This window comes from Catharus ustulatus, chromosome 2 (assembly GCF_009819885.2).
Source record: "Catharus ustulatus isolate bCatUst1 chromosome 2, bCatUst1.pri.v2, whole genome shotgun sequence".
Classification (NCBI taxonomy): domain Eukaryota; kingdom Metazoa; phylum Chordata; class Aves; order Passeriformes; family Turdidae; genus Catharus; species Catharus ustulatus.
Genome location: NC_046222.1, coordinates 61,993,091 through 62,014,506, shown reverse-complemented (window position 1 = coordinate 62,014,506; position 21,416 = coordinate 61,993,091). Strand labels below are relative to the sequence as shown.

The following is a 21,416-nucleotide window of genomic DNA, read 5'->3' as shown; positions in this document are numbered from 1 at the left end:
AGCTACTTCTAGCAAACCCATTGAGATAAATTCAAATACATTTCAGGACAGCTGTCATTAATGCTCCCAGTAATAAATAAACACTAGTCCCACAAGTTTTGCACTGCATAAAACCCATAGTTCTATGGACACTAATATCTCTAACTACTGGCTATGTTTAATTACCAAGAAGAAAATTTTGGGGTTACTTCCAAGTAACTGAGTGCTTATGACACCTGAATGGCACTTAAAAGCAAAACTCAGTCCCCGTTTATTGTTTAAAGGGCAGCTACTCATGTATGATTTTATTAGATGCAGTTTATCATCCTGTTTTTGCAGCCTGTTTTAGTGGAAGATCTGAAAAAAGAAGCAGCAGTATACTTTTTATGACTTACTGATTAAAAGTATCAATTAAGTCAGTACTAAAATATCATCACTACAGCTTTTTATCAAAATTTGACTTCATTTGTATTTCTCAGTTGAAAAAAGTCCATGAGGAGAAAATACTGTGTCATTATTTTAGTCACTATGTATTTTTCACCTCTCACCACAGATGTATATTCCTTCTCTCCAACAACTTAAGTCTAATGCAATCTTACATCTAAAAGCATTTGTTTCTTGTGTTGCAAAACCCTTTGTAAATCATGGGGTACGGAGGGAAGAAATCTGACCCAGGTGCACAGCAGTTACAAGGAACTGTAACATTGGCACAGGGAGAGCACCATTTTAATAATTAAAGAAAGTCTAATAATTATGTTTTAGAGAGGAAAGAAACAACACATTCTTATCCAGGCAATCAACTAAATTGAAAAATCATTTCGCAGTGATGTATTAGCACAAGCTATTCAGACATTTTGCTGTTTCTATGCTAAAACTGGAAGCAGTATTTTTTTTAAAAAGCGTATGTAAAATGTAAACATATTTAGCAAGAGAGAATGCAGGTGCATGTTCATCCCTGGAACTGTATCAGGTTTCTTGCTAATAATAATTTTGGCTTGAAGAAGAAGTGACCTTGCCCATTGCTGGGATGAGTATTTCCACGAAACTTAGATCACCATTCGCCCAAAAGACATAGCTAGACACTGACCAACAGCACAGCTTAAGCCAATTTAAACAGCTTTAGCCCTCCACTCCATCCCAGCCTCATATTCCTTACACTGAGCTACTCCCCCCACTGTTTCCCAGAGCAAATATTTGTGCAGCCGCACAGCACGGCAGAGGGTGGAGCCCACCAGCAGAAAAGTTAAGGCTGCACAAATAAATAAATAAATAAATAATGCACAATACCATTTTCACATTGCTGTTGGCCCCAGCTCCCACAGAAACACATGCCAAATCATGTGCTCCAAGGGGAGCAGTGCAGCCCAGCAGGCTTGGGGTGGGAGAGACCTGGATGTGGCTCTCACTTCTGCCAGCCTCAAGTGAGAACCCAAGCAAGCTGCTTCTCTTTTCACACCCTACTTTGGTAATGGCCTCCCTGCTTCACAACTGGCTCTGAAAGCTACAGGTCTGCAAGGGCAGGATGAGACGGGCTGCCAGGAGGCACAGGAGCAGAACAAAGCAGCTCTCCTGCACAAGGGGCAGCCTGAAACTCTGAAGCCATGTGAGGACACACCAAGAATGGTGTGCTCTGGAGGTCTCTTGCCCCACCTGAAAGACATACCATTTAGTCTCATAAAAACAAACCAAAAGGAAGGTCTATGACTGTGTTCAGCTTTCGGTTTTGGACGGGGGTTGGGGAAGAGAAAACACTGTTTTGATGAAGGAAAAGGAGCAGAAAATTTAGATCCAAAAGCTCTTTTCATTTTTCTGCTACATTACACACAAGTTCACCACATGAGAAGTCCTAGCAAGCCCCCATTCATGTGACACCCTGTGGTACCACTCCTAAAGCAGCTCAAGATGCTGTAACTCCTTTCCGCTTTTGCAAGAGGAGATCCCACCACCCTGCTCCTAGCTCAGGCTCATGCAATCACCTCATATAGACTTGGGGCTTCATCAAACTCTGCCTCAAGACCGGATAAAAATCTGATTTAAGAAGCTTCTGGTTTGTGTCTCTTTTTGTAGGATCTCAGTATCTCAAGTTTTGCAAAACAGTTCATCTCAGGTGTCTCTGGAAGGGAAGGAAAAATTCCAACAATCTTATTCATAAGCGCAGTCCTAAAGAACACCTGAGCAATGGATGCACCCAACATGACACTGTGTATGGAAGGACAACACTTGAACCAGCTTTCACCTAAGTCTTAACACCCAAACTCATGCAGCTTCTTTTCTCCTTGTGTGCAACAGCAAGAAACACTAGCAGTGGTCCTATCACATTTTAATCCAATAAACATTATGTGCATCTATCACAATGTTACTGTCCTGGTATTTTAGTTTTATGGGCCAGCACCTCCCACATACAACACAGGCTGACACTGCTGTGGGTTTCTAATTCTGACCAACGCATAATGACTTAAATATTTACACATGGAGAAATTGCATCAGGAAATTATAAGGTAACTTACTCCTATGCCCAAAGGAAGTCTCTGCTAGGACTTTAGGCACAGAAAAATTCCTAGCATTGTGTTATTTAAAAACTTAATCACAAATTCAGGCAATACACTTCTGATATTTTTAAGACAACTGTTTGCCATCTACAATTTTGCATTTTCAGAGATTTCAATAGAAAAGAATTTCACAGAAGAAATGTGGATAACACCTGGATAGAAACCCATGCAGCTATCAGTTAAATTGCAATTTAAAGGTATGGTTTAGTGATTTTTTTTAAGGCACACTGTGAAAGTAGAGTACAATGAATTTGAGAAAATACAGTCTACTTTTACACTGTGCTTGTCTTCTGAATTTTAGTTGAATTGTTGGAAAAGAAAGGTGGTTGTAAACAAAGTGCACATTAAAAAAACACTGTATTTTCAAAAGTTGAGAGGGAAAGCATCCTGGCCATCCATGTTTAATTGCAAACCTTCAGAGAATAAATGTCATCTTTACAAATACACAAGGGAGTGTTTCCCAAGTTTGTGGTAGCATAAGTCTCCACAAATGATTCCTTGGTAGCAGAAGGGCTAGAGAGGTGTCTGAAATTAAATGGATTCACAACTGAGCACCAGGCAGCTTTAACTTCATTCATTTTGTCCTTTCAACCGTTCCTCCAGTGTTTCCTACCAGAGAAGGCAGATTTGGCAAAGATTTGCCAGCAGTACAGCAACATCCCATACAACTACAAACCCTTGACCTTGTATAGCCTTGCCCAAATTCTTCTTGGGTCACCTCTAAGGTATTCCTAGGTCGCATCCCAGCAATGACAAACCTCTAGGAAAAGCTACTTTTCCTCACTCTTTCAAGTTCCTTCCTTCTTCCTTTTGTTATAGGTTTGCCTCTGCTGAGAAGTAATGCTTATCAATATTTCTGAGAATGGTTTAAGATCTGGGTATATTCTCCTTTCTACTGACAAGCAAGCTGTGGAGGAAAAGAATTGCAAAATTCCAGGTAGTAGATACAGGATAATCTCTGATTCACTGTCAGACAGAAACTACAGGCTCCAACTTCTCCCTGGCACTTCTTTACCAGCCCTAACCACACTTTTCCCCTCCCATCCTCTCCTTGCACTGGTTCTGATCCATGTGGTACCTGTTAAGCCTTCCACTGATCCTGTTAAATGCCTTACTGTGGCAGAAAGCTGACTGGGTGGATGGGGAATGCTGGCTGCTCTTGAACTAGATCAGACTGTGATGAGCACTGCCAGCCAAGGACATCAGACCTCCCTCTGGGGTAGTAATAACCGCTACACTGGGACTGCACTCAGGTAAATTTTTCATCCTAAGATTCACATGATTGCACAACAGTCACAAAAAAAAAAAAAAATTACTTGGGAATGCTAAAGGCAGAGGGGAAGGACAAGAGGTGCTGCTTATCCCATGGTTTTCTGACCTGAGTTAGCTTTTGTTCTAGCCTCCCTCTGCATTCCTTGCCTGTTTGTTTCAGAAAGTGTACTGAAAGTTATTTAACATCCTATAAATACCCCTGCCAGTAGGTGTGACAAAAGTCACACTTGTAAACCCACAGGTCGAAGGCAAGTCACGCAAAGAAATGAAAATAGAGACGGGACAAATTTATACCCCATACTACTTCTCTCAGTGAGCTTTAGACCCCACAACAATAATGAAACAAAAAGAGTTAAATCATGATCTGCAAATATTTGCAAAATTTGCAAATGCAAATTGCAATGCAATGTTACCAAGTTTCCCAGGAGAAAATTGATAAATTGTCATGTGTCACCTAATGCTATCGGTAAGCACACTCAGACAGACAGTTAAACCTTCAGCATCCTAAAATCCAGTTCACTTCTAATTTTCTAATTTCCAGTTCTTCATTCATTGTCACTAATCTGATCCAAAAAGGCCAACTTTGAATGCCATCTGCAGAAACTGTTCCAGTAAGACAATTGCTACAAGAACACCCTACAAGAAACAAGACAACTAATCAGAAGGACATGGACAGAGCAATGCATTTTATGCCAACAAAGAGCCAACTCTATCTGGATTTATTTTTTTTTTAAATCTAGAAGATTTTACTGTTTGAAAAGGCACAACTTGTTACTGAAACAAGGCAGAAAATAGTATAATTCTAATTAAGACCCAAGTACAGATTTGCATTGTAAAGGCAATACTATTTTATATAGAGAACATCTCACTACAACATACTTGAAACAAAGCAAGCCAAAATGAACTCATTTTTGTTACTGAATTACTGAATATCCCAAGAGAATCAACAAGTGCAAAGCAGCATCATGTCTTTATTCCAAATTCTCACATGGTATGTGTATCAGCTTTGAAAATTCCTTTAAAATATACTTTAATAAAATACAAATCTGTACAATCTTGACCACAGTAAGATTATGCTAGGTCCTTAACTTTGCAAAAGAAATTATCACTTGTGGGTACAGCTGGTTTGAAAGACAAGTATTAGGTTGCTATCTATCTCTAGAGATTTGCACTCACAGCTTTTAAGCAAATATGGATTTCCCACTATTGTGCAAGAAAGATACAAAGGTAAGGGGGTACAAGACACAAAGTAAAATTTATGAATACTGACAAAATTCAAAAACATATGAATGAAAAAAAAATCCAGGTTTTCCAAAAATAAGAACCAATTTTTCCAGAAAGAAAGTCAGTTTTGATTCTTGAAGTAGAACAGCACACCCAACATCATCCCACATGCTTCAGATCCCCTACTATTATACTCCTTCAGAGCTATGCTGCATTAACAGGATGGTTGTATTTGCTCTGGAATCCTTGAAAGGATAGTTTTTGAAGAATACTAGCTTAATCTGAAACCAGTAACCAGATGTTATTGCACCAGTAGTGGCAAATTTAGCCTTTGCTCTTTTCCTTTCTTGCACACACAAACACAAAATCCAGAACTATTTGTAAACAGGTTGTTCTGTAGTTTTTCTTTTTGATGTCGGAATGTTGTAATCCCTGATACAAGAAAGGAAAAAAAAATCGGAGATGCGAATGAGCAGAAATATATACTAAGTGAAACTATGTTGCAAGCACATCCAGAAGGAACGTAAAACGAGGGCTGGGCAAATTTTATATGGTCCAACAGTGGTTTCTCAACTAGGACACTTTGTAGTTTGCTAAAAATTCTCATAAAAAAGTTGTAACTGTATTTTTCCCTCTGCTCATTCTGTGAGTCACTCATTACATTTTTGGATATTGCAACACATTCATGAATAATAAACATACTGGGAAGAAGAAAAAAGAAAAAAAAACAAACAAAACCAAAACAGTGTTCATAGTGGATTTTTTAATGTCTGTATTTATCAGTACAAAAATCAAGAACTTCTGAGATTTTCAGAAGTTTCTATACAGGAATGCTATTAATCACAAAGTATTTGGTACACCCAGATACTAGCTCACAGACACATGCCAAAGCTACAGCACAGTGGTGTCAGTATTGCTGTTATTGTTTGGCCTCTTTACAGGGTGGGAGCAGAGGGGGAGGGATCATCATGTTCCTCATCAAACCCTCTCCTGAGGAAGAACAGCTAGGCACCGCCCTTAGCTAGACAGCTCTGGAACCAAAGTTGCAGCAGCCTCCTTTTTTTTTTTAAAAAAAAAAAAAAAAAAAACCAACTAATTTTCTTGTAAAGACCAGAGGGTTAGGTTGCAGAGGCTGTGCAGTCCTAGAAAGTCATCCGTGCTACAGGAAATTACTGTTGCTGTCTTAAAGAAATACCAGGGAATTATTTATCCACATTTGTGTTTTAGACAATAACAAAAAGAGCATCTGACAGATGCATGTGTCAGGGTGGTTGCTGCAAGTTTTTGTACTGCTCCAGTCAGATGAAAAAGTGTTTACTTCTATTCCAATTTCTTTTATCCTTTCAATCCCACCGCCTTATGCAGGCCACACTGGCTACCTCACACACTTGTGCTGACTCCCTGTATGGATGCAGAGCAAATTCACAGAATTAAAGGAAATCCAGATAAACATCATTTTTAGAAAAATGTTGAGCTAGAGTTCAACGAATACTTTAGATTCTTACAAGAATGCTAAAGGGTATTTCTCCATTGCTCAGGATGTGAACACAAAGGAAAGGAAAGTGTGTTTATTACTGCCCTTCCAGCTGCTCTAATTAATGGAGAAAGATAAAAGCACTAACTTGGAGAGGCAGGAGATAGAAAATAAACTGTGAAAAAAGTAAGCTCATGTAAATGAATCAATTTTCCATTGCAACTCACTCAGGCAGACACCTGGCTATTAAAGAACAGTTAGCTAGAAACGCAACCTGGTTACCTGCTTGTTCAGGAAATAATATTTTTAGTAGCAGGCTTACCTATCCAAATACATGCTACATTAACCAATTGGTGAATACATAAATCATGGAGAAGAGAGGGAAGAAAAATAAAGACTGCAGGACACAAAAAGGAGGGGTGTTGAGGAGCTCAGCGCTGCTGGGAAGGGGAGCTGGCTGCTTGAAAGGTCAGCATTTTTATCTCTCAGCTACATTTCAAGTCACAAAAACAACAGCTTCCACCTCTAACTCATCTTCAGCCAGACAAGCAATCCTACCAGCAAATCCTGCAAGACTGAGATCCTGTGGATCAGTCCAAGAAACCACATCATCACCTCTGCTATTGTCACTTACCCATAAAAACAAGGTACAGCACTCAGACATATCCTGAACAGGTATGGAGGTTCAGTTCCAGAGAGGATTGCTGCTACTATGATGTGTTTTCCAAAAGCCTCCCGGGAATCATCTTTCTCAGTTCTGTGGTTTAGGGAGCCCTGAAACCAAAACTGGGAACCAAAGGCTAAGAGAACAAGAAGGCATTATGGCAGGCACAGTTTCACACGTGATTTTCCTCCTGCTTTCTACTAACAGAGGTCATTCTGTTATTAATGGAACCAACTCAATATTCTCCCCAAATAACCTGTCATAAAGATTTAGTATTCTCAATGCTACATTCAAAGTACTATATAAAATTTATATTTATTATTTCAGTCTAATTTTGTCTCCTTAGCATTTCAATATATATGTTTAACCTTATAATCCATTTTGTCCTGCATTTATTGAAGGTCCATCAGCTTTAAAGATATGTGCGCTCTGAAAAACACCCCACTAGAATTGATTGATTGATTTGAACTCCCTCCACCATCAAGGAACAGGAGCATTCTAGCACCATAGCCTAAATTCAGATTGTCCCATCTACTGCTTCTCTGTAACTAATTTTATTTCTTGAACTTTTCCTTTTAACGCTCCCCATATTTAGCAGGATTCATCAGAAATGTTTTCCAGCTTTGCATAACAGACAAAAATATACCACTTGTGACTGAGATCACAGAAATCTTCCAGTGTAATTGAAGAGTAACATCAAACTAATTTAATTTTAATATTCAGAATAACAATAATTAAAACAATCTTTTTTAAGACAGTACTCAATTATCTAACTGACAAAGGAGAAAGAGTAACGAAAACTACTTTTTTTGTTTCTTTTTTCATTAATTGCTCTCATCTTCAGGCCTGTTGGTTTTATGATATGATCCCTTGCTGCTTTGCATAAGCTAGCAGCAGCTTACTTCCTGCTGCTGTTTCATGAGAAAATGAACTCCCCTACCATAAACAAGCACCCTTTAATTCTTTTATTGCTAACCCTTACTTGCATGCAGCAGGCTGCTGCTTCCCCAGAAGATCCTAAATAATCTGTCTCAGGGTTGTGGTTCCAGGTGATTGTAACAGTGTTAGGCACATTATTTCTACTTAACTTTCTGAAAATATACTAATTTTCCTTAATATACTAAAATATACTAAATTTCCCTTTCTACTCAACTATATGACATTATCTAGTGAATGTTTTCAAAGTTATCCAAGTATATTATTTGTGCACCTTGGAGGTACAGGATTTATGGAACAAAATTATACAACACATTGGAAAATTCACTACACAGCAAACAGGAGAAAATGCAATCATCAGAAAATGCAAATTTCCATTTTTGAGGTGAAATGGCAGCTGGATATCATAGAGGGAGAAAACAGAAGATAGAGCACCCCACTTTGGGTACAAATCAACAGGTAAAATGCCCAGGGAACATTTCATGCTTATAGGCAGAAAGGAGTAGGCTGAAGACCTGACCTGAGGATCTGCAGGTCAGTGCTAATGCAGAAAAAAGCTGTTAATCTACATAGACAAAGCAAAACAGAGGAATGGGGAAAACAGTGTATAACAATTTAGTAGTTGTCTTGGCCCACTTTGAGCTTAAAATCATTGCCTCTTATCACTCTCTGACATAAAAAGACCCCGTCTCTCCTTTCTGTAAGACATGATAAGGTCTCCTTGGAGCCTTCTGTTTTCCAGGTTCCCTCAGCCTGACTTTGTAGGAGAGGAGCTCCAGCCATCTGATCATCTTCACGGCCGTCCTCTGGAGCTGCTCTAATAGGTCCATGTCTTTGTTTTCACTGAGGACACCAGACATGGATGCAGCACTCCAGCTGGGATCTCCCAGAGGAGAAGAATTGCCTCCTCACCCTGCGGGCCACACCAATTTTGCTGCAGCCCAGGATGTGATGAGCCTTCCAAGCTGCAAGCGCACACTTGCTGGCTCATATGCAGCTTTTCATCCACAAGAGCCCCCAAGTCTTAATCCATAGGGCTACTGCCATTCTGTTTTGTGACAAAGCTCCTCTCTACCATCAACAGCACAGAATCATAGAATAGTTTAAGTTGGAAGGGGCCTTCAAAGATCATCTAGTCCACCCTATTCACCATGGATTGGGACTTCTTGCATTAGATCAGGTTGCTCAAAGCGCCACCCAACCTGACTTTGAACACCTGTTCATCCACACCATCTCTCTGACTCTGAGCAGAACAGAAATACACTTCTACTAGCTATGGAAGCAAAGCCCCAAAAAGATATCTCCTTGTCATCCATTTATTTTCACTTTTATTAAATACCAAAAGTACAAAGAGTTGAAATCCTCTGGGGAAATAAAGAACAAATATCATTACTGAGATAAAACAGAGCAGGTGGAAGGCTGCTAAGTCATATACTTTTTTTCTCCATATCCCTGATAGGGCCTTACTGCCTCACTTTTCCCATTGCTTTCCCCTCAGGTGTGATCACTGGCACCAATCCCAAGCTAACAACCACACCTGACTCCCCACAGAACTGCTCAGGGCTTTTCTGTACCTCCTCAGACAGTCCAGACTGTCTGAAAGGAATTGGAAGATCTTGAGTTTGAACTCTGGGTCATAGCCAACTGGGAAAGCTCTGGTGCTTCACTGATGGTTACCATTCACTTAGAAAATCTGATCATTAATTAGGTGAAAAAACTGCTTGTCCATGCTTCATGCTCTTAATCTCCTCAAAACTACATCACACTAACATGCTCAGGACACAAGAGGAAAGAAATTTAAGCTGTAATTACAGGTAGCTGGTCTTCAATATTATTTGTATTTCAATGTAGCAGTATTCAGATTTGAGTCCATTTTCCTCACATTTAACAAAAGGTAACACTGCTCTTAAAAAGGACAAAAAATTCTTCACTAAACAAATAACCACACACTAAGCTAGATGAGAGGGATGTAGATTTCTCACTACAGGTAATCAATTAAACTCAACATTCTTCTGCAAGCACTGGTCTAGCTCCCAGTTATTCAATTGGAGTTTAAATTATCACAACTTTATCAGTGGGATTATTCAATTTCTTATGTGTCTCATTTCCCTGGCTCATGTTCTTACAGTTAGAAAGCAAAAGCTAGTTTGGATTGCCTTCCTCTATTTCTTTCCCTTTTTAATTTGTTTTACTTTATTTTCTTTAATTTCCAGCTTTATTCCCTACTCTTCAGACATATAAATGAGCATTTAAGATACATTTTTAAACAAAAATAGGAAAATTTGATTGTGGTGGCTTTTTAGAGCAAAAGCATGGAGACATCTGCTTTTAAGCCACCCGAGCTCTGATCATGTTCCAGCCAGAATCCACATACAATTGTTATTTCCTCCCTGCTTATCTGGGGATGGTAAGTAATATTTTTCTGGTAGATGAAATGAGTAATCCCAAAAAAGGGATTCCTCCCCAGAATGGTGAAAAAACAAACAAACAAACAAACACACCTTCAGAATTTTTTTTTACTTGTCTCCAACTCAGTAACAAACTGAAAGCCATAATTTGAAAACACAAACGTAAGAAAGTTGGAGCACACAAACAACAAAGTGCCAGTGACAGCGCTCATAATACCACCTTTTCACATCCATCCTCCAGTTTCTCTAACACAGTATCCAAACTCAGTGGTTTCCCTAATACTTCCCATCTAGGATAGGTTGCGCTGCTAAAAAGCAGTCATCCTGCAAATGTGATCACAGTGCTATACAAAACAACCAACCATAATTATGCATTTTCTCCCTTAAACGACACCTGAACAAATACTTCTGCCTATTGAAACGCCTATAGCAAGGCTACTGCTCAGTCTGGTAATAACATATACAGAACGGAAATTCATATCTGAACATACACGTTTCAACTAAAAATAAAAAAGATTGGGAGAGCTGATTTCGTTATCCACCACATCATAAACCAGAAACTCCAACAAACTACACAGTGTCTAACTATAATGTTGCTACATGTCTTGACATCAATCTGAAACAAAGAAAGTGTGAATCCAGGAGACCTAGAGGATTAAACAATCAAAAAGCCAGTGATATTCTTGACAGGTATTGAGGCAAAGACATGAGATCAGAAACCTCGTCTGAATCTGAAAGTATGTGAAGAAGTACGTGGTATTTTGCAGTAATTCTGCACAGTAAAGGCATTCTCTCTAAAAATACCTCTTTGTTTTTTCTTCAGGAAAACATGAAATTAGTTGTTTTGACTAACATGCATAGATTTGGGAAAAGAAGCAAAAACCCCACCTACCTGGTAAACACAGTGGAGGGCTTATACAGTAACAGTCTCATGTATGACTTGACCTTTCAGCTACTGGTCACATACAACGATAAAGCAGAGACTATAAACCCCCATTTCTGATTCAGCTTTTATTTCAGAGGCACAAAACACAAGATCTACAAAGGTTAACATAATGGTTTTCTTGCAGAAAACACACAAAGACCTTTCATGCCAACAGCATCCTGAAAGCATGCTGTCCTTAAAATCTGTTCTGACCTTTGCTTTAGACTGTCCCAAAATGTACAGACTTTAGGAAATGTATTTGTGATAACTCACCTCAAATGAGGTACACAATGATGTAATCATCTCGTCCCCTTCCTAAAGAGTGCAATAATTATAGAAGTATACTGGTATACTTGAACTTAACGACAGGAAAATAATTTAACATCAATAGATGCGTCCTGGAAAAATTTCACAGTCATTGGCAAAGAATATAAAAGCGTATTTCTGACTCTCACCATCGTGGCTGTAGTATACAGTAATTTCACGATTATAAACCGCACCATTTTGACTAAAATTCTGGTCCGAACCCGGAAGTGCGGCTTGTAATCCAGAGTGGCCAATATATGAACAATGTTCTAAAAGTTGCCAACCCGGAAGTGCAAGCCCACGGCAGCCCCAAGCTGAGCTGGAGCCCGGCCAGCCCCAGCAGAGGTGGGGAAGCCTGGCAGAGGCGGGGCTAGCAGCGCGGGGGGCCCGGCAGCGCGGGGGGTGCTGGCAGCATGGGGAAGCCTGGAAGAGCCAGGGCCAGCAGCGCCGGCCCAGGGCGAGCAAACGCGATGGCAGCGGTGCAGGCGGCGGGCGGGGGCGAGCGAGCCCAGCCCCGGTGGCGGCGGCAGCGCCGAGCTGGGCCACCTGGCCCCGTCGGCAGCCCCGAGCGGGCCAAGCCCGCCCGGCCCGGAGCCGAGCCAGTAAACCCCGTGATCCTGTAATTCTGTTACTAATTGGCAACTTCGTGAAAGTTGCACACGGATCCTCGCTGCGAACGAAAGTGCAGCTTATAATCAGTGCGGTTTATATATGGAGGAAAAACAAAACGTTGCCGATACCCCGGAAGTGCGGCTTATAATCAGGTGCGGCTTGTAATCATGAAATTACTGTACTTATGATCAGAAATCAGTTTGTTCATTAATTAAAATATTATACCCTGTAATGGTTGCCAAGTTTTGCTACATGATAGTATTAGCATTTGAAAACTGAATTTGAAAAATTCTTAGTCATCATTTTATAAATCCTTCAGACCAAATCTGTTAACCCACAAAATTAGGTCAACTAAGAAAACCTGAGAAAAAAAACCCTACAAGTTTGGTTTGGATAGCTTAAGATGAAGGTTTCACTTGAAAAGGCATCCAGTGAAAGACAGCTGCACAGAGCACATAGAAATCTAAACACATAAGAAAAGAGCTCAGCTCTACCTCAGTGGAGGTAAATAGGTGCTGGGGGATCTATACTCCGTGCAAAACAACATGTGGGTATTATCCCCCTCTACCAGAGGGAAACATAAAAGCAAAATGCTGGCACAGGTCTGCCAGCACAAGGTTCAAGAAAGATTTACAGTTCTAGGTTCTGTGGATACATCTCATTTCCAATATCTCCACTAATACACCACTGATTTTCTTAACCGTTCCCCCAGAAATTTCTCAGCACAGTTACCAGAACCTGCCTCAGCTTTACCATCTAAGCTCCTCAGTCCATTTTGTGTGAAGTAAATCTATTGTTTTAACCAGGTAAGTTAAGCAAAATAATTGTGGCAGAAATAGAAGGGTTCCCATTTTCAGCTGGCAGGTCAGGGGCAGTAAATGCAAGCAGAAGATGAGTGACCAGCTGCTGGGAGTAGGGGGGGTGACTGATGCAGAAGACAAGCACACATCACAGCTATGGACTATGCTCTAGAGATCCATTGTTCATTAGACAACACATTATTATCACAACATAACTGGATGTTGGATTCAACAGCGACAAAGTGGGTACAGTCAGTGTTCCTATGGCAGAACATGAACACTAAGTACTGTCACCATCCTTTTTCTGACCAGTCTTGCTGTCCTCTTACCCACAATACCACTTCCCTAGTCATTTATCTTAAAAAAATACCAAATTCCATGACACAGGATGGCATAACCTCATCACCTCTTCAGTAAACTGGTGACAAAGTCCACCTTCAGCTTCCCTTAAAACAAACATATTTGCTGTAATTCTCCTGATCAACAGTAGACTTTGAAAACAACAGACCTTTCCATTTCTCCTAGGACTTTCCCTTTTAACAGAATGAAAGAACAGAGAACAGATACTAGAATGCTGTTTAATACTCCCTTGCCTGGAAAAGGTCTTGGAAGGTCTGCAGCAATCCTACAGCTTTTCCACCAACAGTTCCACTGCTCCACTACCAGCTCGTGCCCCCTCTCCAAAGAGCCCAAACACACCCCAGAATTGTCCAACACAGGCTAATGTTCAAGCTTCTGGAAATGGCACAGTGGCAGTGCCTCTCTGGGAAACAGCAGATGCTGAAACAGAAGCTGCAGCAGCAGATACTGTGTGAATAACCTTCTGCCAGGACTTGGAGAGAGCTTCCTACCTGAATCTATGACACGCAAATGAGTCACAGAACAAGGTCAAGCAAGCTGAAACACCTCATTAAATTTTTTTGATGCCTGTATCACCAGGAACTCCAGACAATATAACTGCAGTATTGTATTCACGGAGGAAAAAAACCCCAGGATATCCACTGTCTAGAGTAGACAAGAGGGTTTTAGTGCTAGGTTTTAACAAGAAAAAATTATTTCTGTACAGACATATAAATAAAAGAAGGAAGTTAAATTCTGAAGAGTGGGCAAAATTACATCTTCACTGGCCACAGGTGTGCTGGATTAGGGACCAAATGGAAAATTTGAAAGTTTGCACAAGTACCAAGAAATGCATTCCATAAAAACACCTAACTTGCCTATTCTGATTATAGTGGCTATGGTGAAGTGGAAAATCAAATAACAGTCAGATAACAGTCCTACTACTATTTCTAGCATTGTTAATTCACAGTGCATAATTATCCTACATACATAAATGTGTGCTGTTAAGCATACAAACAGAAGAAATTAATTAAATAACCTAACTAGAGCTCTCAAAAATTGAAAACATCCAATCTAATTTGTACTTTTGTTATTAGGTCAGCTCCTGCATGTCCTAGAAATCAATAGTGCATTATTATTAACCCCAATGAACATAGCAACAGGCATATGGGCCAAACCCTGGAAGTCAGTAGAAACACTCACATATACATGCTCTCAACTCTAAAGATAGTGACTTACAAGAACTTGGTCTCCTCAAATTTCAGTTGTTCTCAACAATAAAGTTTCCAGTAAACTCATCCTATACAGAAAATGTTTTATTACCTTAAAACTTTCATAGGATATCTTAAAGCGTGAGTGAAAAAGCCAAACCAAAACCACTATAAAAGTTTAAACATCAGACTTTTGATACCATATATGCTAGAGTACATGCAATAAAATAAGTTTTTTACAGAAAGAAACAATTCAACACTTTATATTTGTCCTAGTTCAGCTGCCAGAGTAAAAAAATGTATCTGTTTGTTATATCAAAAGAATGGACTATGGAATTCTAAAGCACCATCTCAAAGCTATCTAGGTTCAAGTTCCATTCCCAGGCCAAACTGAACCTTCAGGTTTATTGTGAAGTTGCTGAAAAGGAGTGTTGCAGGTAAAACTTCAACTTGATTCAGGCAGTCAGTCATGTCTCAGTTTACAAAATGATTTCACCGACATACCCTCTGTTGTTTTAGTAACTGCCGGGGGTGTTCTGCTGCCAGGCCATGTGCACATTGCCTGCCTCTGTCTGCTTGCAGCAGATGTGGCTGCAGGAGAGGAATGCCCGAAGGACAGAGAGATGGTTAAGGGGAGAGCAGTGAGCAGCTGACTTCTGAACACTGAACAACGTCCTTGCCTACCTAAAGGCAGAACATTTTTTTTTTTTCATCTGTGAATATAACTGACAGTGTCCTGAACAAAGAAAGATGATACACCAACCTGAGAATAGGAGGAGACTCTGTAAAGTGAGGATCTGATATCGTGTCACCAGCTGCCACAGATGCTGATACTCCAGAGGGAAGTATACAATAATTAATCACACTCCCTGAAGTCAAATTAGGCACCAAGAAAAAATGGCCCTCCTGACCCAAGAGAAAACCAGCCAAGTTCAGAAGTATGGCATTTCATTGTAATCTTGTCAAAGTAACAACATGTGCTACAATACATGGAAAGCGCTGCAAGTAATCTTGCTTTTTCAATCCAGGAAAAAAAACAACAGGTGAATGGAGTACAGTCCTTTCCCCTTCTACGCACACTGGAAACATCCTCTACCAAAGCAAGTGAAAGCACATCTTTGAGAAGAAAACCCCAGCAACTTTAAACACTCTCAGCAACTGCAAATACACTACAATCCTCGTTGCTACTTATTAGCTCAAAGTACAACATGCCTAACTACATCTCCCAGACACTAGATGGTCAAGTAAATATCACGCATTTTCCTTACACACATGTACAATATATACAGGCACCATTTCCTCTCTCAGGTGTACAATCTGCAATTGTGACACCTGGTCTCCAAACCCTGGATCACTTTTGTCACTGTGCTCTTATTAATATTTCATATCCTTCCTCACGAGTGAGCAGCAAAACGAGACATGGAATTCCTGTGATCTTACTAACGCCACGTACTTTCCTACTTCTATGCAATATTTATATTGCTACACAGCCAAAGACCACACTTCAGCTGCAGCATTGCAATGAAAACTCCTGTTGAGATGATTCTCTGCACATATTCTTAAGCCTTCTTTCAATAAATTACCAGTTTGAAGACAGTCCCCTCTTGTGCTGGTGTAACCACAATCCTGGTTTCTCTGTATGCGGCTGCATGAAAAATGCTTTCTGATGGAGGCTGATCATTTTAAAAAAATTATTTGGAGTATTGTGTACTAGTAACTTGTTCAACACGTGCACAAACCTGCACATAATATGCTGGTAATGATGCGATATCATCACAAAAGCTGTGAATACATTGAAATGAACCAGCCTTACACCAAGATCCAGCCCCCAGGGAACCTCACAAGAAACAGCTGCACTCCCATAGAAGAAAGTCACGCCTAAGTTCCTCTCTAAACTAAGAAAGATTTATGAAGCAACTATGCCAATGTTTGTGGTATTTATTCCACAGTGACTCCATGGCACAATTGTTTTAAACTCACACTTCACTGCAGACTTAATAGATATATCAGGGACACAATATAGGGTGAGTCTGCTACAATAGAGGAGTTGATGAATAACTTAGGAATTTGGGAGATGTGGGCTTTTTACAATTCAAAATGCCGGGAAGCAAGTTGCTTTACTGTAAACTGGTCTTTAACAATCATTCAGTCATTTTGAAATATTCAGAACAAGTAATCCCTGGCTTGTCATTTATTTCGGAGGCTGCATTTAAAAGTCTTCAATTTTTCAGCCAGGAAAATAACAATGAATAATGTGAGTAAGGAAAATCATTCATAGCATTAACCAAAGTTGTTTAGGTTCCTTTCTCTAGAAAGGAAAAAAAAACAAAACAAAACACAACAAAAGAACAGTTAGTAGACTAGGTAACCAACCAAATAACACTGTAATTCAGCAGCATATTTCCATGTACATAAATATATGCACAGGACTGGTGAAGCTTGTCGCATTGCCTATTAGGCAGCTGCTGAACACTTCCAATGCAAGATGCTGCTTCCAGCTGCTTGTAACTTGGCCAGACTTTGACTGCTTGGGTTAAAATTTTCCAAGTTGAATGTCTGCCTCAGGCTAAATTTTGTTCCATGTGCTGTAGAAGTTACCTCTGAGTGAGAAGTGCAGAAAAAGGCAGACTGGGATTAGAAGAACTCAGCCAAAAATCTTGAGCTGTTTTCAGAACAAAACCAGGGGAAATGCAGTCTCCCAGCAAACTTGAAAAGCTATAACACTCTTCCATGTCCTGATGGCAGATCTGAACGAGGGCTGGAGCCCATTTTTGGAGGTCCCCCTTTTGCTGCCCCCACCAGTATTTGGTCAAATGTCCAGAACCAAGTTGCACCATGTGCATTTTCAGTAGGTGTCTGCTAGGCCAGCAAGTACAGCAACACAGACCACAGCCACAACCCACCATCACTGGTTACCCTCAACAGGGGGCTCTGACTGCAGAGTCCCAGGTGTCACATTACAAATCCAGCTGATGATGGACAGTGACACAAATATGCTATCTTAGGCTGCCTATCTGCTTTTTGACACTTCTCCTAAGAGAAAGAAAATCTAGGAAATTACAGTAATTTCACGATTATAAGCCGTACCTGATTATAAGCCGCACGTTACAATACATAGTGTGATAAAAGGTATCTATTCTATCACCATCTGTTGAGGGTGGGGGTAGTGATCCTTATCTCTGTGGAAGATATTCTGCTAATGGGCTATCCATTGAAACCAGGTGGGGCATTGTTCTTTATCTTCTCACAACCCATCCTTCCTCCAGCGAGTCATTTTCTGCTAATGGCCCATTGAGTCCCACTGTGGGACTGATAAAATTACTGCATCCCATTGGAAGTTGCTCCAGCCAGGGGGAAGAGCCCAACATTTCTTACCAAGATAGAAACAGAGGTTTTGGGACACTAAGGTAGCCCCTTTCTCCACCGGACTCCAGAGGAAAACCGGATTTCTCCACATCACCACTGGACCTCTGGAGGGAAACTGCACCTTCTACAGGAGCACTACTCCAACTGAACCACATCTATCACTGCAGGAGGATGCAGCCACCATTTAATGGGACTGCTACCAGCACCCTGCCTGATGGGGTGTCAGGTTGTACTCTGACTTTGTCAGGGTTTGGAGTTTGTTTCTTTGTAGTACTGTATTTCTATTTTAATTTCCCTAGAAAAGAACTGTTATTCCTAATTCCCATATCTTTGCCTGAAAGCCCCTTGATTTCAAAATTACAATAATTTGGAGGGAGGGGGTTTACATTCTCCATTTCGAAGAGAAACTCCTGCCTTTCTCAGCAGACGCCTGTTCTCCAAACTAAAACAGTAACTTTTCGTTCCTTGTCCATATATAAGCCGCACCTGATTATAAGCCGCACTTTGGGTTTGGACCAAAATTTTAGTCAAAAAATAGTGCGGCTTATAATCGTGAAATTACCATACTTATAAAATGCAGCGTTAAAAACACAATAAGCAAAGCAGAATTTAGAATTTACTAGAACTAAGTGGTCTACAGTAGCTAAAAATGTCTCCTAGTGCTCATATGCATCAATCTCTAATTAGATCAATCTGTATTTGCAACTGACCTGGTCACATTTTTTACCACTGAAGCTTTGCTATAATTAACACACAAACTCCTCTTTTTGCCCTTGTTCTCTAGAGCATCATCATACACTTTCAAATCACAGGGGAAATTATTTCTTTTCTCTCAGGCTCTTTTATGGTTCTCATCACTACAGTAATCTGTAAGATAAAGGATACCATTACCCGCATATTTTAAATACTAGAAACTAAGATAGATTAAAGCAAAAAGCTGTGGACACTGAGTGAGCAACACTGACACTCAAGGCTTGTATTTCTAACATGCTTAGACCTGCAAAACGTCTTCTGTACACAGAGAGCAAACAGACACTCACTTCTGTTCCAGATGGTTAAGTTCAGCATAACTGTGAAGCAGATCCCAGGGACTCAGACCAGGCTCTCAGAAAACCCAACAGACCACGAGCAAAAACCTTTCTGTTTATATGGAAATCAGTAGTAAAGGCCAGGGCTGCAAAATCCGATTCTCCAGCTGTCTCAGCCACAAAGCTACCTCTACCTTTACATACAGTTGTTTGCCTCATTCATATTACCGCTTCTCACTGCTGCCCAGACAGAGAGCTGCCAGACTTTGGGGGACACACCTCTGGTCCCGAGCTAGCCAGGAAGGATGCTGGCACATCCTGTCACGACTAACACCATCCTAGGGCACAGGCCCGCGGCGAACAGATGAGCCCGGCATCCTGAGCACTTGGCTTTGCAAACTTGCCGACGGGGTAGGGCTGGGCACAAGGGAGAGGCGGTAAATGTATAGAATACGTATAGAGATCAGCGGCATCCACTGGGTGGCAGGCATGTTTCGCGGGATCCAGAGCCAGTGCGTATACAGAGGTATACAAAACGAAACCTCCTAAATACTGGGCTTGTTCCCTGTCTCAGAAGCAGCAATTGAACGGACAGGGTTAAAAAAAAAAAAAAAAAAAAAAAAAGAGAGAGAGAAAAAAGTTAAAATCCCACAGAGGGAAGTTAACCTATTCTGCCTTGATTTTAACACCAGCTTCTTGTCCACGGTGCTGAGGCATTGGAAGTACCCTGGCACTCGGGGGTTAGGGCTGTGTGGGCACACAGTGTCCCGTGTCCCTTCTGTAGGTGGGTGCCCTCACTCGAGGTAGGAAGGACCCCGTAATCTTCGGAGTCTCTGCTGTGCTAATTAATGACCAATGCCTAGACACTCAAAGCCTTTAAACTCTTCCCCAATTTAACAAACTCGGGGGGAAAGAATATTTTTTTGGACTAACAGTTGTAAATGAGCCCATGTGCACAAGCAGCTAAATTTTAAAGTTGAAAGAAACATAAAAAGCCAGTATTTTCCATAGATTTCCGCTCAGCATCTAAGCAGAATAATTTCAAAAGTTGCTTAGATGGAGAAGAGACCACCAACCAAATTTCAACCCAGGGCATATATTTATAGCCATGTTGTGAACTACATAAAAAGTACACTTATAATGGAAATGCTGACAAATGCAAAACTCCTGCAGCTAGCTATGACAGTCTGACCACAAGCCCTCCTTGTGAGAGGAAAAGGCAACCTCCCCACCTCCTTTCTCAGGCAGCTCGACAGCGAGCAGTGGCGGGGGGTGCTAGGTACAGGTACCACTGCCCCGTCCTTGTAGGATGGATCGAGGCAACTCTTTCTCCGCGTATTTCCCACATGTTGAATGAGACACCCCTCTGCTTTTGCCATAAACAACCGGAGGGCCTCTTACAGCCATGACTCACTCCGAAGGCTTCTCCTCCACCCCTGTGCGTGACTGTAGCAAACAGGCTGCCAGCTGCAGCCGGTGAATTAACACGACTTTTTTCGCAGAACCGTGGGGAGATCAGTCCCACAGGGCTGGGCGGGGAGGGGGGAAGGGTGAGGGAGTGCTGTGGAGCACCAGCCCGGGGTGAGTTTTATTTGCGGGGGAAGAAGCAGCGGAGGAGGCGATCCGGGGCCGGAGTGCTGGGGTCGCCCGGGTGTGACCGTGTGGTGCCTGTCCCCCCCGCCCGGGACGGCGCCGGCCCTTGCCCCCCCTCACCCGCGGCCGCCCCACGACGGCGGGAGCAGCGGGCGGCGGGGAGAGAGGCGGGCAGGGAGAGAAGGAGGGCAGGGCGGCGGCGACAGGGGCAGCGGGGAGGAGGAGGTGGTGAAGCCGGCACGCAGCAGGAGCCCTCCCGACACACGCACCGCCGAACTCCCAGAAAGTTGGCAGCGGCGTCCGGCGGGACGGGGCTGCGCTGGCCGCCGCCCCAGGGCGCGCACCGCTGCCCGGCCGGGGCCCGCTGCCTCCCCGGTCCCTTCGCACCCTATCACCGCCCGTCTCTCCACTCCATCTCCCACGGGCGCCGCGGGGCAGGAACTGCCTGGCACGGGGCGCTGCCAGCGGCGGGGCTCGAACCCGTGGTCCGAGGTGTTTCGCCCCACCGCAGGGGAGGTTGGCTGAGCCTCCCAGTGCCCCCGAGCGCGGGACTCGGGCGGCGGACGGCACTCACCGAGCGGCCGGGGCTCCTTCTCCCTGTCCGGGCGGCTCCCGCTGAGCGCTCGCCTCCTCGGGGGCGAGGGAGGAGGAGCGGGCGAGGGCAGGAGGTGGAGAAGGGCGGGGAGGAAAGCGCGGTTTGAGCCCTCCCGGCTCCCGTCGCCACGCTCCC

The 21,416-nt window shown here is 42.1% G+C and overlaps 1 protein-coding gene across 2 annotated transcripts in view; it reads right to left on the bottom strand.

Moving 5' to 3' along the window:
- ELF1 (E74 like ETS transcription factor 1) overlaps positions 1-21,361 on the bottom strand; it is an 87,917-nt gene extending 66,556 nt beyond the window's left edge. For both annotated transcript variants that reach the window (XM_033052597.1, XM_033052600.1), the window contains exon 1: positions 21,261-21,361. The gene's annotated coding sequence lies outside the window, so the exon portion shown is untranslated. The remainder of the gene's footprint in view (positions 1-21,260) is intronic.
- Between the last annotated feature and the right edge of the window lie 55 nt (positions 21,362-21,416).